The sequence below is a fragment of the Chroicocephalus ridibundus genome, chromosome Z, assembly GCF_963924245.1.
Source record: "Chroicocephalus ridibundus chromosome Z, bChrRid1.1, whole genome shotgun sequence".
NCBI lineage: Eukaryota > Metazoa > Chordata > Aves > Charadriiformes > Laridae > Chroicocephalus > Chroicocephalus ridibundus.
This window is the reverse complement of record NC_086316.1, coordinates 25,047,961-25,059,999: the sequence shown is the minus strand read 5'-3', so window position 1 is coordinate 25,059,999 and position 12,039 is coordinate 25,047,961. Positions and strand designations below refer to the sequence as shown.

General features: G+C 33.8%; 1 protein-coding gene across 1 annotated transcript in view; it reads right to left on the bottom strand.

Moving 5' to 3' along the window:
* The window catches only part of FBXL17 (F-box and leucine rich repeat protein 17), a 288,146-nt gene that overhangs the window by 130,876 nt on the left and 145,231 nt on the right, over positions 1-12,039 (bottom strand). The gene's annotated exons all lie outside the window — the stretch shown is intronic.

Here is a 12,039-nt window from a genome sequence, read left to right as displayed (position 1 = left end):
GAAGCCATTTCTCTGAGAGCAATGCTGTCAGCAATAGACAAAAAGCTCCTTCAGAAAACCGGTAGCAGAAGTATGCTCAACCACTGGCAATCCACTGGTCATTGTTTTAAACTTCTGCTTGTATACATGCATAGAAGAATATACAGGGTTTATATACATAGACATTTTTAGTCCTTTGCAGTGTTTTTAAGCTGTAAAGCAGTCCAAATTTTACATTAATTTTTTAAATCCAGTCTCTATAATCTCTAATTCCTAATTTCACAAAGCTTAACAAGACGCAACTTGCATTATCTTAAATAACAGCACAGAAAAATATTATGCTGTAACTGAGTTACTATTTGAAACATATGTATAACTTAGTTAAAAAACACTTACTGTACCAGTGTTCAGCCATATTGACTGGTTTGTTGGACAGATCAGTTTTACTGTGTGACTAAGGCACATATAATGGTTTTATTTAATTTATAATTTAATTCCATGCTTTGTAATACATAAAACATCCTGAGGATACCCTTTTCATAACATAAAGAGCCTCTAAATTCAAGTAGAGTGATACCCACTTATTTCAGTCCTGTATTATGTAATGGCAGAAACCCTTCAATAATTAACAATTTCCACTTAAGAACAACTGTTTTATATCTGGATATATATGACAAAAATACTCTTGTAAGTAAGGCCATCCAAAAAAGTTTTATTGTAAGATTCAGGTGGAATATTCTTCTACACGGGTATTTTAGATTTAAAAACCAAACAGCATTTTATTCCAGGGCATTGTTTCATAAAGATCTGATGAAGTTTATTCTCAAAGCAATTAAATATAGATTATGTATCATAAGAATTCAAGTTTTGCCACTACGGTAAAACCCTGTCAAAATAATCACTGACTGCACTACGTTAGGCCAAGAAATGACAGTAGAAATCTTACTATGAAATCATCTGTGGGGAAAAAAAAATATCTACAATCTGTTAACTGAAAAATACTTATTTTATTATTTAGGAGATAATTATTATATTTACTCCTACATGAAAAAGAAAATGCATTAACACACAAACTATATTAAAGATGAATAATGTCTTTCTTATGGAAATGTAAAATTACCACACTTCACAAATGCTGGAATCAAAAAGAAGAATCCTAGCTATATTTTCACAATATTAGGGCCATCTCACACAGTTATTTAATTAGTATTTAATATAGATTCCATTAGTGAGACAAGCCTCCTCAACAGCTCTCCTAATCTGAGTAAGATTCCACATTCTTAGTTACTTAAGGTTAATCATCATACTAAGATAGGCTATTAATTACTGATTTTTCACTGGTTATAAAGAATATAAGAGAGTAACATTACAAACATGTACGTAGTAATCTATGGCTTTATCTTACGCTGTATCTCAAATGGGTTTAAAAGAAATAAAAAGCTGTGGACACAATTGCTTTTTTTTTCTCCGAATAAAATGTTTCGAGCTTATAAGATAAGAAGTAATTTCCAAATTCTAAAAATATTTAATGTTACTTAAGAAAAAAAAGTAACACTAGCTATACTGAGGAGTATTCAGTTGAAACTTTCTGGAGTTCAGAATCAGATTGGGCAAGGACTTTGCATTTTCATGGGAAGAATTTGCTAGAGAACAACATCACAAATAAGGCTTTTTATGAAAAGGATGATCTGAATTGGGAGACCTGAGACTTCAGTCAACTGCAGAAGAGAACAGAAAATTCCCAAATGTTTTCTAATGTGCTCGTGGCTATTTTCAACAAAGGAGGCAACTAGAACTGAGACTTTTTAGCACACATTGTAACTAGAGGGCTGAGAATTAAAGTTGAAGACAACTTAATGAAAGTGATTATGAAGTAAGAGGTCAAATGAAAGTCACTACGAACTGGTTATATTCCAAGTATTCCAAGTCTTGAACAAACTGGTCTCCTTTCTTTCTCTTTTTCCTTCTTTTTTTTCCAGTCATTAGGGAAACAAATATACTGGTCAAACAAGCACCATTTATCAGAATTAGGAAGAAGAATAGCAAGAAAAAGCCATTGTGGATAAATCATAACTCTTCAACAATCCTGAACTCAGAAGTGAATAAACAGAAATGGATACTGTGCCAAATAAGTAAGCATAAAAGACTAACACTTTAGGGATAAAATCAGAGAGGACCGGCCACAAGCTGAAACAAAACTAGCAAGGGACAAAAAACAGCAAAACCTATGCCGTAAATATACTCAATAGGTACAGGAAGACCTGGGAAAGGACTGCTAGATCATTCAATAGCTAAGGAAATATGTCAACATGTGATGCTGAAAGACCAGGATTAAACGCCCTTTTTACTTCAGACTTCACTAAAGGAATCACCTACAAACAGATGGCTACCTCAATTACAACAATAACAAAGCCTCAGACTAACCTGGATGATGGACTAAAATATGTGCTCTTTAAAACAAAAAGCAGTTTGGAAGGCTGAATTAGAATTCAGAATGATAGCAAGCAGTTATGGAAATGATTAAAAGATACAACAAAATTCAATGAAGACAAGCGAAAAGTCATCTGTTTAGGAACAGTCAAACCTACATAGCTCCCATAATTACTCTTACATCCACTACAAAATAATCAATAGAGAAAATACAGAGTAGGGAATAACTTTAGGAAAAAAGTACCAGTAAACTATAATTTGTAATAAACTGAAGATGAATCAATACTAGGACATTGTTCAGCCCAATGGTCAGTCTCACCCAATGGTTACTACTCCCAAACCTCTTTCATCCTGCTTTTCATTCCCTGATAACTAGCCTATCCAGTGCTACGCTATCCAGTGTATTAACTTGACACTTATTTGTGCCTGCTCATACACTGCAGTTGCAGAACCAAAGCTCCTGCTGCCCACTGGCCTCAACCGCTGTTTTCTGATTGACTACTGAAGCTATTGGAGTTTGCCTCTGAGCCTGCCCCTAAGCTTACTTCTCTATGCAGGAAAGCAACCTAAGACACAGGCTAAACTTAAAAAATTATGCTCAGGCAGGAATTCAAAGCCAACCAATTCTTGTAAAAGTCACTAAATATTTCAGTTTTCTCTAAATTATCCATTATTTGCTCACATTTCCTGCTAAGGAATGAACTCACACTTCCCTGCGTTCTTCTTCTTCTAATAAATTGACAGAAAAGTATTTATTCTCTTGCCCTCAAATAGCTATAATTAATTTTGTACTTCAGCCTTTCTTCAACAATACATAAATCCAGGCTAAAAATAGCTGCAGGGAGAAAACATTGATGACTGGGGCTGCTCTCAATAGGTTTTATTTGAGAAAGCAACACAATAATGTACATCAGTAGTGCTGTGGAGAGGGCATTAGAATATGTTGTACTTGTTTGAATAGAGGAGTACAACAGTATTGAGCTGAAGAAGACCAGCACAGTGCTGTGATGCTAAAGTTAGAAAAATTAGCTGCAAAGTTGTGGTAGTGAGCTGTTTCATTACACAAAATCTTCTAAGACCGCCCTATGAAGACAAGCGATCCACAAGCTTTAAAAAGGACATGCAATATTTCCAGAAAATTTTAACATGAATGCTAGAGAATTTATCTGGAGATCAGGAGGTCACAACAAGCTTCCCGAGTTGTATATATTTTGCTTCAGAAGCAGCAGCATAAATTGAACTTGATTAGCCAGACCTTCTTCAGTGATCTTGTGAAAAATCTCTTATAAAACGATTATGTCAAAATGTGGGACCATAGCAGGGATCTTAACTGTAATAAAAGCAGCTTCTCAACAAGAATCTTCAGAAAACGTAACATTATGGAGAGAGGTCTTATGAAGTGGCAAACTAGAACAGTATAAATAAACCTTCAGAACACGGGCTTTTACACATGACAATTATTTACAGAGAAGCATATAAAATGAACTAATGCCTCCATTAATAAACTTCTGTTAAAGTTTAGTGCTGTAAATAAATAATTGAATAGGAAGACTGGTAACCTATAAAAACACTACTCTTAATGAGCAATTTTCTATTAAAAACTAAAAAATCTTTCAAAAGCAATGTTAGATTTTTCTAAGCATAAAGCCCATTTACAAATACTTGAGCTATGCCTGATATTCCACTTGAGAAGACCGTGAAAAAGCATATGGTTTCTAACATCAAAGTGCTCAAGAATGAAACTTTTCCAAATAACTTACTGAATGCTACCTGCATTAGTAGCATTTTTCTTCCAACACTAAAAATTTATTTTTATTTTATAAAAGTTTAAAACTAACAAAAATGTATTGGTATTGTTTCACTTTGTAAAGGAATATCTATGAAGATTAAGATACAGAAGAAATAAATGGATTTTCACTCTAAAATATAATTTACAAATTGAAAATATTATATAGAATATAAGCAAGAGTGCAAATTTCTGGTCAAATCAGGTTTAGTATTAGTTCATGGGTGTCCTACTCACTCTGAGTGATAAAAGTTTAAACATTAGTTCTTTCTAGAAAAGAACACAGAATTAGACATTCATCAGTAAAAAACTGCAAATTAAGTTACACTTGGTCTTAGTTGCTGCTTTTAAGTATACAAAACTACTGTAATTTTTCAAAGAAAAGCTGCATTTTTATTATACGTTTTAGCAATAAGAAATGGTTTTTGAATAATGTGAAGTGTAAAAATAATATTTTTTATGACCTATGTTTTTCAAAATCGATTAGTATTTTTGGCTGTCCTGTAAACACAACGGAAAAAGACCTAATAATTACTTTTTCAACAGGAGGTATTCAATACTGTTTGAAATTGGGAACGTCTCAACAAATTCCCTGAAGAACTGCTGTTCAAAGTTCAGAGTAGTGATTTTTCTTTGATGAATTACTAACAATTAAAAGATGACAGAAAGTATGATTGAACTCGTCATTGCTGACATAAAGGACTAAACCAACACACAAGCTCCACTTCTTGGCTGCAATTTTAATCAGATTCAAATGGAATATTAAAACAACCTGCTTCCTCTGGAATGCATTTTTGCTAATTGTTACAGTCTCATAATTTAGGACTTGACTTTTCTTTTGGCGGAGGGTCAGTAGGGAAATAATGGGGAATGACATAAAACTCACAGCTTCCTCTCTCCTTCTTCTGTATTTTTTTTTAGTCTTCCACTGGGAAGAGACTAAGCCAACCCTGAGAGTACTTAAATATTGGAGTAGGTTTCCCCAAAGTGGTAGAATCTCCCCCAACAGAAATAATCAAGACTTGGCTCAACAGGGTCCTTGATAACATAACTAAGCTTTCAGAAGCAGGTGGGACCAGGTGATCCACACAGATTCCTGCCCCATAGACTTCTGGGATTCTGTATTAAAATCGGAACATTGAACTTACCATTGTAAACCTCAGCTTAACCAGCTGCCTTGGTTATCCAATGTATTATGTTGAACAAACTTGCAGAAAATGCAAATATGTAAAAGAAGAAAGGGCTACAGCTCTTGTTTCTGTATTTTAAAGTGTGAAATAAGGAACCAAATAATTTGGGGTTTTTTTCTGTTGCTTGCGTTTTTCAGTTAGTCTGCAACTTATTCCACGTCATGCATTTGGTATGTTAGGGTAAATAAGATCACTAGATAAGCTAGAGAATAGCTGAAAGAGTATTGGTTCATGCACACATCTATACTGTAATGTAATGAAACTGTAAAAGCTGAGTTTTGAATCTCTCAGAGAAGCATCAGGGATTTGTAAAAAACTGAATCACTGATTATCTGAGGACAGACCAGCAATCTTACATAAGGAATTCCTCATCAGATGAGCAATTATTTGGGTAATTTCAGTGGCTGTTGTCCAAATCTCTCTCAGGTTCTGCTAAATAATTGACAGATGAGCTGCTGTTTGAACCTGAGATGGCCATACCTCAACTTGCTAGAGGGGAAATGACACAGTCACGAAGATAAGTGATTTCTGCATAGTATCAAACTAACAAACTATCTAGTTTCCAAAAGATTTCCTCAGTCTGTTATTTCTCTGTTAGGATTGCATAATTTTATTTTTTTTTCCTATGGCGTTGATGGGGAAATATCTTTTAAGTAATTAATGGCATTCCGGATTGTTAAAAACTGGTTGTTGTGTAGCGGACTCAATATGAAAAGACTTACTGAAAATATGAAACTATTATCACAAACATTTAGTGACAAAATTTAGTATCTAATTCAATGACTTGGAGCTACATAATCAACTTGTCCTGTTACTTGTTTGTATAAATTCAGAGATTTTATCAGTTATCACATTAAGGTTTGAGAATTATCAAGTGTATGGTACCTTGTATGTTATACAATAATGGGTGGCACCTTGTTTATCACACAGCTATAGCAATGGTTCCAATTTACACAACCATTACTCAGAAGTGACTTAAGAAAACTCAAGAAAAAGTAATTAACTTTGCTCAAGAAACAGTGTTGTTCCTACGGTGTTGTTCACTTCAGCCTCATGCCCCAGGAGTAAACATCCAATTAAAATCTGAAGTCAAGATACTGAAATTAAGCTCGAGATTCTACAGTACATTTTTTATATATGTAACAGAATATATATGCCTCATTGTAAGGAAGCACTTCATGTTCGCTGCACCACTGATGATGAAACAAGGAAATGTACTGATTTTGAAAATATATACCAAATTCTTTCTGAAAAAAACTGAAAGGATGAACTAATTGTCCTGCTAGTCAAGACCCAAGTAAATTTCATTTCAAAGATCATTACTAGCACACAAAGGAAGCTTTAAAATTATTTTAGACATGCTTAACTCTGTGGTATGTACATGTCAAGATAACACAGAAGAGGCAGTTTCAAACCAATGGTTCAATGAAGTATTAAATGCAACAGCCAATCTGTGACCTTGTTATTAAACAGTTTTATTTAATCAGAACAAGAGATGTTCCATGTTTTGAAAGAGTAAATGACAAGCCTGAAGAGAGAAAAACTGCATCCTGCAGCTTCTTAATAAGGGTTGCAATCACTTTGCATCTAAAAAAATGGGTTCGATTTCTATTACATGCGCAAATTTTACCACATCTTCCACAAATTACAAGTTACATAACATGAGTGTGTAAGCAATTTTATGAATCTTGAAATACGCACCTTAAGGTGTTTAGTTAAAAAACGCATTTTGAATATTGGTCCTGCAAGATTATCAGTATCATGAGGGATAGTCACAAAGCTTAACTTCAGCAAGCACTCTCTCTTTAATCAGAAAGAGGTAAGGGAGAGACACTGACTACCCAAGGTGGCTTTGAGTTTTCACTTTCTCAGTAGTGACTGACTACCTTTGAGGTACTGAGATATTACCCTCTCTAAGACAGACAGATCAACTAGATAGAGTTATGAACACCATCCAGTGAGATCTTTGTGGTCTCCAGTAATGCTAACAGAACAAACACAAGGCATTTCAAATATCCCATATAGACCGGCCTGTTAAAATGTAATAGAAAAGGCAGCACTCAGGTTCAAAAATACAAGATTATCAGAGAATTTAAAGTTGACTTTCGGATTTGTTATGACATATACTATTGTTTTCAACAGGATTGCAGCCACAGGCTTGCCCTGGTAAGGAGGGTTATTGCTGTCTCTTTTTGCATGCCATTTTGTCCCTTAGCTACCTCTCTTAAAGCATATTCCCACAGGAATATTAACTGGTGGTTACTATTTTTCAAAGATGGTAACTCCTTGTTTTCAGTTAATTTCACCATGTGTCTACACGCGCAAGCTGGGTATGATGGGATGTTTACACTTTCACTATGTTGGCAATTTAAAAGAAGGCAAAAAATTTAGCTTGTCTGTCCATTGTGCTGCTTCTGTACAACAAGCCAAAGAGTGCAAATGAATCCGTATCTGAAAGCAAAAGTGACAATATCTGAAACGACTTGAAGAGGTGCAGTATCAAAATTAGATCTCATAGGAACTCCTCAGTTTACATATTCACTGAAGATGTTTAAGTAAAAAGTGAAATATCAGTTAAAAAAAAAACCAACAACAAACCAAAGATTCCTTACAAAAATCTATTTTAAGAGTAAATTTCAAAGCACAATTATTATTTAAGGCTAAGATACATGACAGAGATGCTTTGAATACCCAAAAAAATGTATTTGCAATGAAAATAAATTATTGGGATTACTATTACAATCAAAATAAATTCTATCAAGCTGAAGTATAGAAATTTTGATTTGGGACAACAACTACAAAATTTATGTTTTTTTCTGCCATATAATGTTACAAAACAAAAGAAGTCTCCTGCAACCACTTAAGTGTAATCTGAGACAAAAAACACAGAAGTCTTTCCTAGAGATTAGTTAAGAGTATGGGAAAAGACAGCTATAAAAGGTGCATTCAGTTGCCATTAATATGTAGCCAATTCTAATCACCCGTGAGTGCTGCTGATAAGTTAACTAAGTTCTTGAAGAGTGCTCTATGTGAATGGACTACTGTGATTTCTTAACAATTGTAATACAAGAAATTCACTAGGAACTTTCTTGAGAGTTAAGATCTTTTATTAACTACCTGAGGACATCCACAGAGTAGCTACTACTTTGTCTGCCTGAAGTAACTTCCCTCATCTTATTTTCATTTACTCAGTTGTTGCTAGAATATATACTTTATATTTCTACAGCTGTGAGACACTTAATATTTCAAATAACATTTTACTTTAGAAATTCCTGGCTTCTTAATAGATTACAGCCTGTCCATTTTAAACAAGTTTTACTGGAAGCTTCTATTTAAAAATCTGAGTTGAGGATACCTGAGTATTCATCCTATGTCACACACAAGATTATTTGCTGCACACATTGGAAAAAAATGAATTTTAATAGCCAGGGTCTCTAAACAAAATTGGTACTAAGAGGAATATTACATCTTTTTTGCTACACATTTTTCCATTAAGTGGAAAAAAAGAAAAAAAAAAAAATCTGTGAGTGAGTTCCTGAAGACCTGACCTTTAAATTCAGTTTATATGCTAATCCTTCCTAGTTAGGAATTGGTTCCCCAGATCATCAGTATGGAACATTAAGCATAAACCTGCTCTAAGATTCAAAGAATTAACTTTGTAAACATAAAAGTTTTCAAACTGAAAACTGATTTTTGTTAAAAAAATTTGAAAATTCATTGTTTTTAAGAGTTTCAGCTTGCCGTAGAATTTATCTTTCATATTCCTATGTAGTTGCTTTCTTCTATGTTATCAATAAAAGCTAACACTGACCTTCCTCCTAGAAGGTTAAACTTCTAGCTTCTGTTTGAAACACTAGAGTGCCTTTTCTCAGAAGAAATGCTACATATACGTGCCGCCAGCAACCAGAAAGAATACACTATTGCTCCGAACCTTCATTAGTCAGAGGATCTTGGCAACAGCAATAGTGCTTGTATACAGTCTCTGCATGAAAAACTGTTTTCAAAGGTAACCTTGCCAAGGGCTATGTTCTGTCTTGGCAAAAGGAAGCAAACTTTACTTTTCTACCAATCAGTTCACTCTGCATGAGAAACAGGTGTTATGATAGGAAATGGGACTTGGAGCAGGAACAAAATAAAATTCTCTAATAATAAGTTTGGTTTGAAAAAAAACGGAGATAATAAGCCTGCAGGGCTTACATGTTTTTGCAAAATGCAAATCATGAAAACTGGTTAAGGGATTAAATGCTCTTTTTCAAAAATGACCATGGAGATTATAATCATTAATTAAAATCATGTAAATAATATTCTGAAAGAACTCTTCCTTTTTATCTCATAGGTTTCAAACGGCCTAATGGTAAAAGGTTTAGTCTCAAAAGAGCTACTCTAATTAAAACTAAAAATTTAGTATAATTAATAAGTGTGAGTAAGCTTGCAACCTCATCCACTTGCTACGACAATTTTTTAACAGAGAAATAAAATTATATTTTTAAGTATCATTATACCAGGTTACAATGGATTATATTCTTGCATATCCCCTTATATATTTTCAACCAATTCAATAAGTGCTTGACTTGTGGTCACTCATTATCATTACTCCTTAAAACTCCGTATGTGATAGTATTTCTTCTGCCCATATTGTAATACCTTCTGTCGTTCGGCTGTAGTGATGTACACTCGAAACACAAAATAGACAGACAGTAAAAATAATTACAAAATAAAATATATCTGTACAGCAAACGTATTGTCTCTATATTCCGTAATTTCTCCACTGGAATCCAGTGATGGAATATTGCCCTTTCTATTCATTGTTTTTCAAAACTTAAAATTATTCTGGCAAGGGAAAGAGAGACATCTCTTGAGTATCACATATTGAGGCTCAGTTAAGATATGTTGTCTTCTTCCTGGGAACAAGAGAGGAATTCCCTTACTACATGTTGATCTTGAAGTATGCTTTTAGGAGTCCTTAACTGTGTTTACTGTACCCATATAGATGGATGATTTAATCTTTTTGCAGGAGTTACAGTAAACCAGAAGGTAAGAGCGTATCTAATAACATATCACAAATTGCATTGATATTTGAAGAAAAAATGTTTCCTGAAAAGAAAGCCTGATAAGTTCTAATTATGTTAAAAGCTTTTTCCCAGTTTTGAAGTATATTGTCAAACTTGAGCCTTTTAGAATCTGATTTTTTTTTTTTTTCAAATTTCAGCACAGTAATTGTTATCCTGAGGCATTTCACTGGAATAAGAATGGCAACGCAGTATTACTGATGGACTGGAATGTATTTTAAAATGTATTTTAGAAGAAAAAATAAATAAATGCAGCTAACAACCACCTTTGACTTCAATAAAACCATAAACAGCTGAAATAAGACAAAAAGATTTTCAAACTATTTTTCCATTCATCCTGCTACTACATAGTAATTTGCTACTGTTACACTTTAAACAAATGTGATCCAAATAATGCAAGTGCAACAGGTCTGTATTGTTTCTTAGAATTGCTGTCCTGTTCTGTAACAAAGTAAAAATGCATGCCAGTTGTTCTTTTTTTTTTTAAGTATCGGACATGGTAAGAAAAACTATGAAAGATGCAACTAGAGCACACTGATATAAGATGGTAAAAAATATTTGCTTTGAATTTGAATATGAAACTCCCTTTGCAACTTATCTAAAAGCCACAAACACAATTTGCACTGCTACATACTCTTAAATTATAAACACTCTCACTACTTTGAGTGCTACTATTTCTTTAGCTCACCCCCTCCCCAATAATTATGAGTAAGTCTAACAACTTTTATCTTCTGACAGGATTTTTTTCACGACTTTTCATAACTACTGTACTGACAACTTAAAACATCTTCCAAAATGGCACTCTTGCTGCATTTTGATTAAGAAGAGACTACATAGAGAGACCTGCAACCCACAACAAGTATATTTAACCATTAACAATGTTCTACAAGCTCTCAAATCCTGAACTCTGAGGATGTCCCTATTTTAACCACCTCACAGCATACAGAAGTCACATTGTAGAAGATCAGGTAGCACAGAAAAAGCAAATGCACCTTCTTAAAGTTCACTTTGTTTTAGTGTAACTGAAATGCTCTATGAGCTTACCCAGTTGAATAGTTTACTGTAATCTAAATAAACATGAAATCAGAATCACTAGGTAACTTAGGGGAAGACATACAGTGCTCCTAAAATGAGCATTTAAATTTCCATTTGTGCTCAGTAACAAAGCACAGATTATTAGATAGTGGAATGCACAAATGACTCAGTACACTAGTACTACCTATCAACCCCTAACTTCCGTATTACAATGATACAGGAGCTCATTTCACCCGAAATGCTGAGTGAATTAGAAGAAATATATCATGATTTTATAAGGAATTTGCGGTATTATACTGCCAATATGGAACGATTCAATAACAGACATCTATAAAAATTCTCTTGACTCACATCATTAAAGTACAGGTCTGATAAACTGACCTCTAATACTCAAACATGCTTTCCCCTCACCCATTATTCTATACAAATTGAGTGTCATGAGACTACTGATTTAAAGAAGAGACTCGAATCACATGGGAAACACACTCCTGCATAAGCAAGTTAAAAGTACCTCTAGAATTTTTTAAGCACAGAATGAATTATATACACG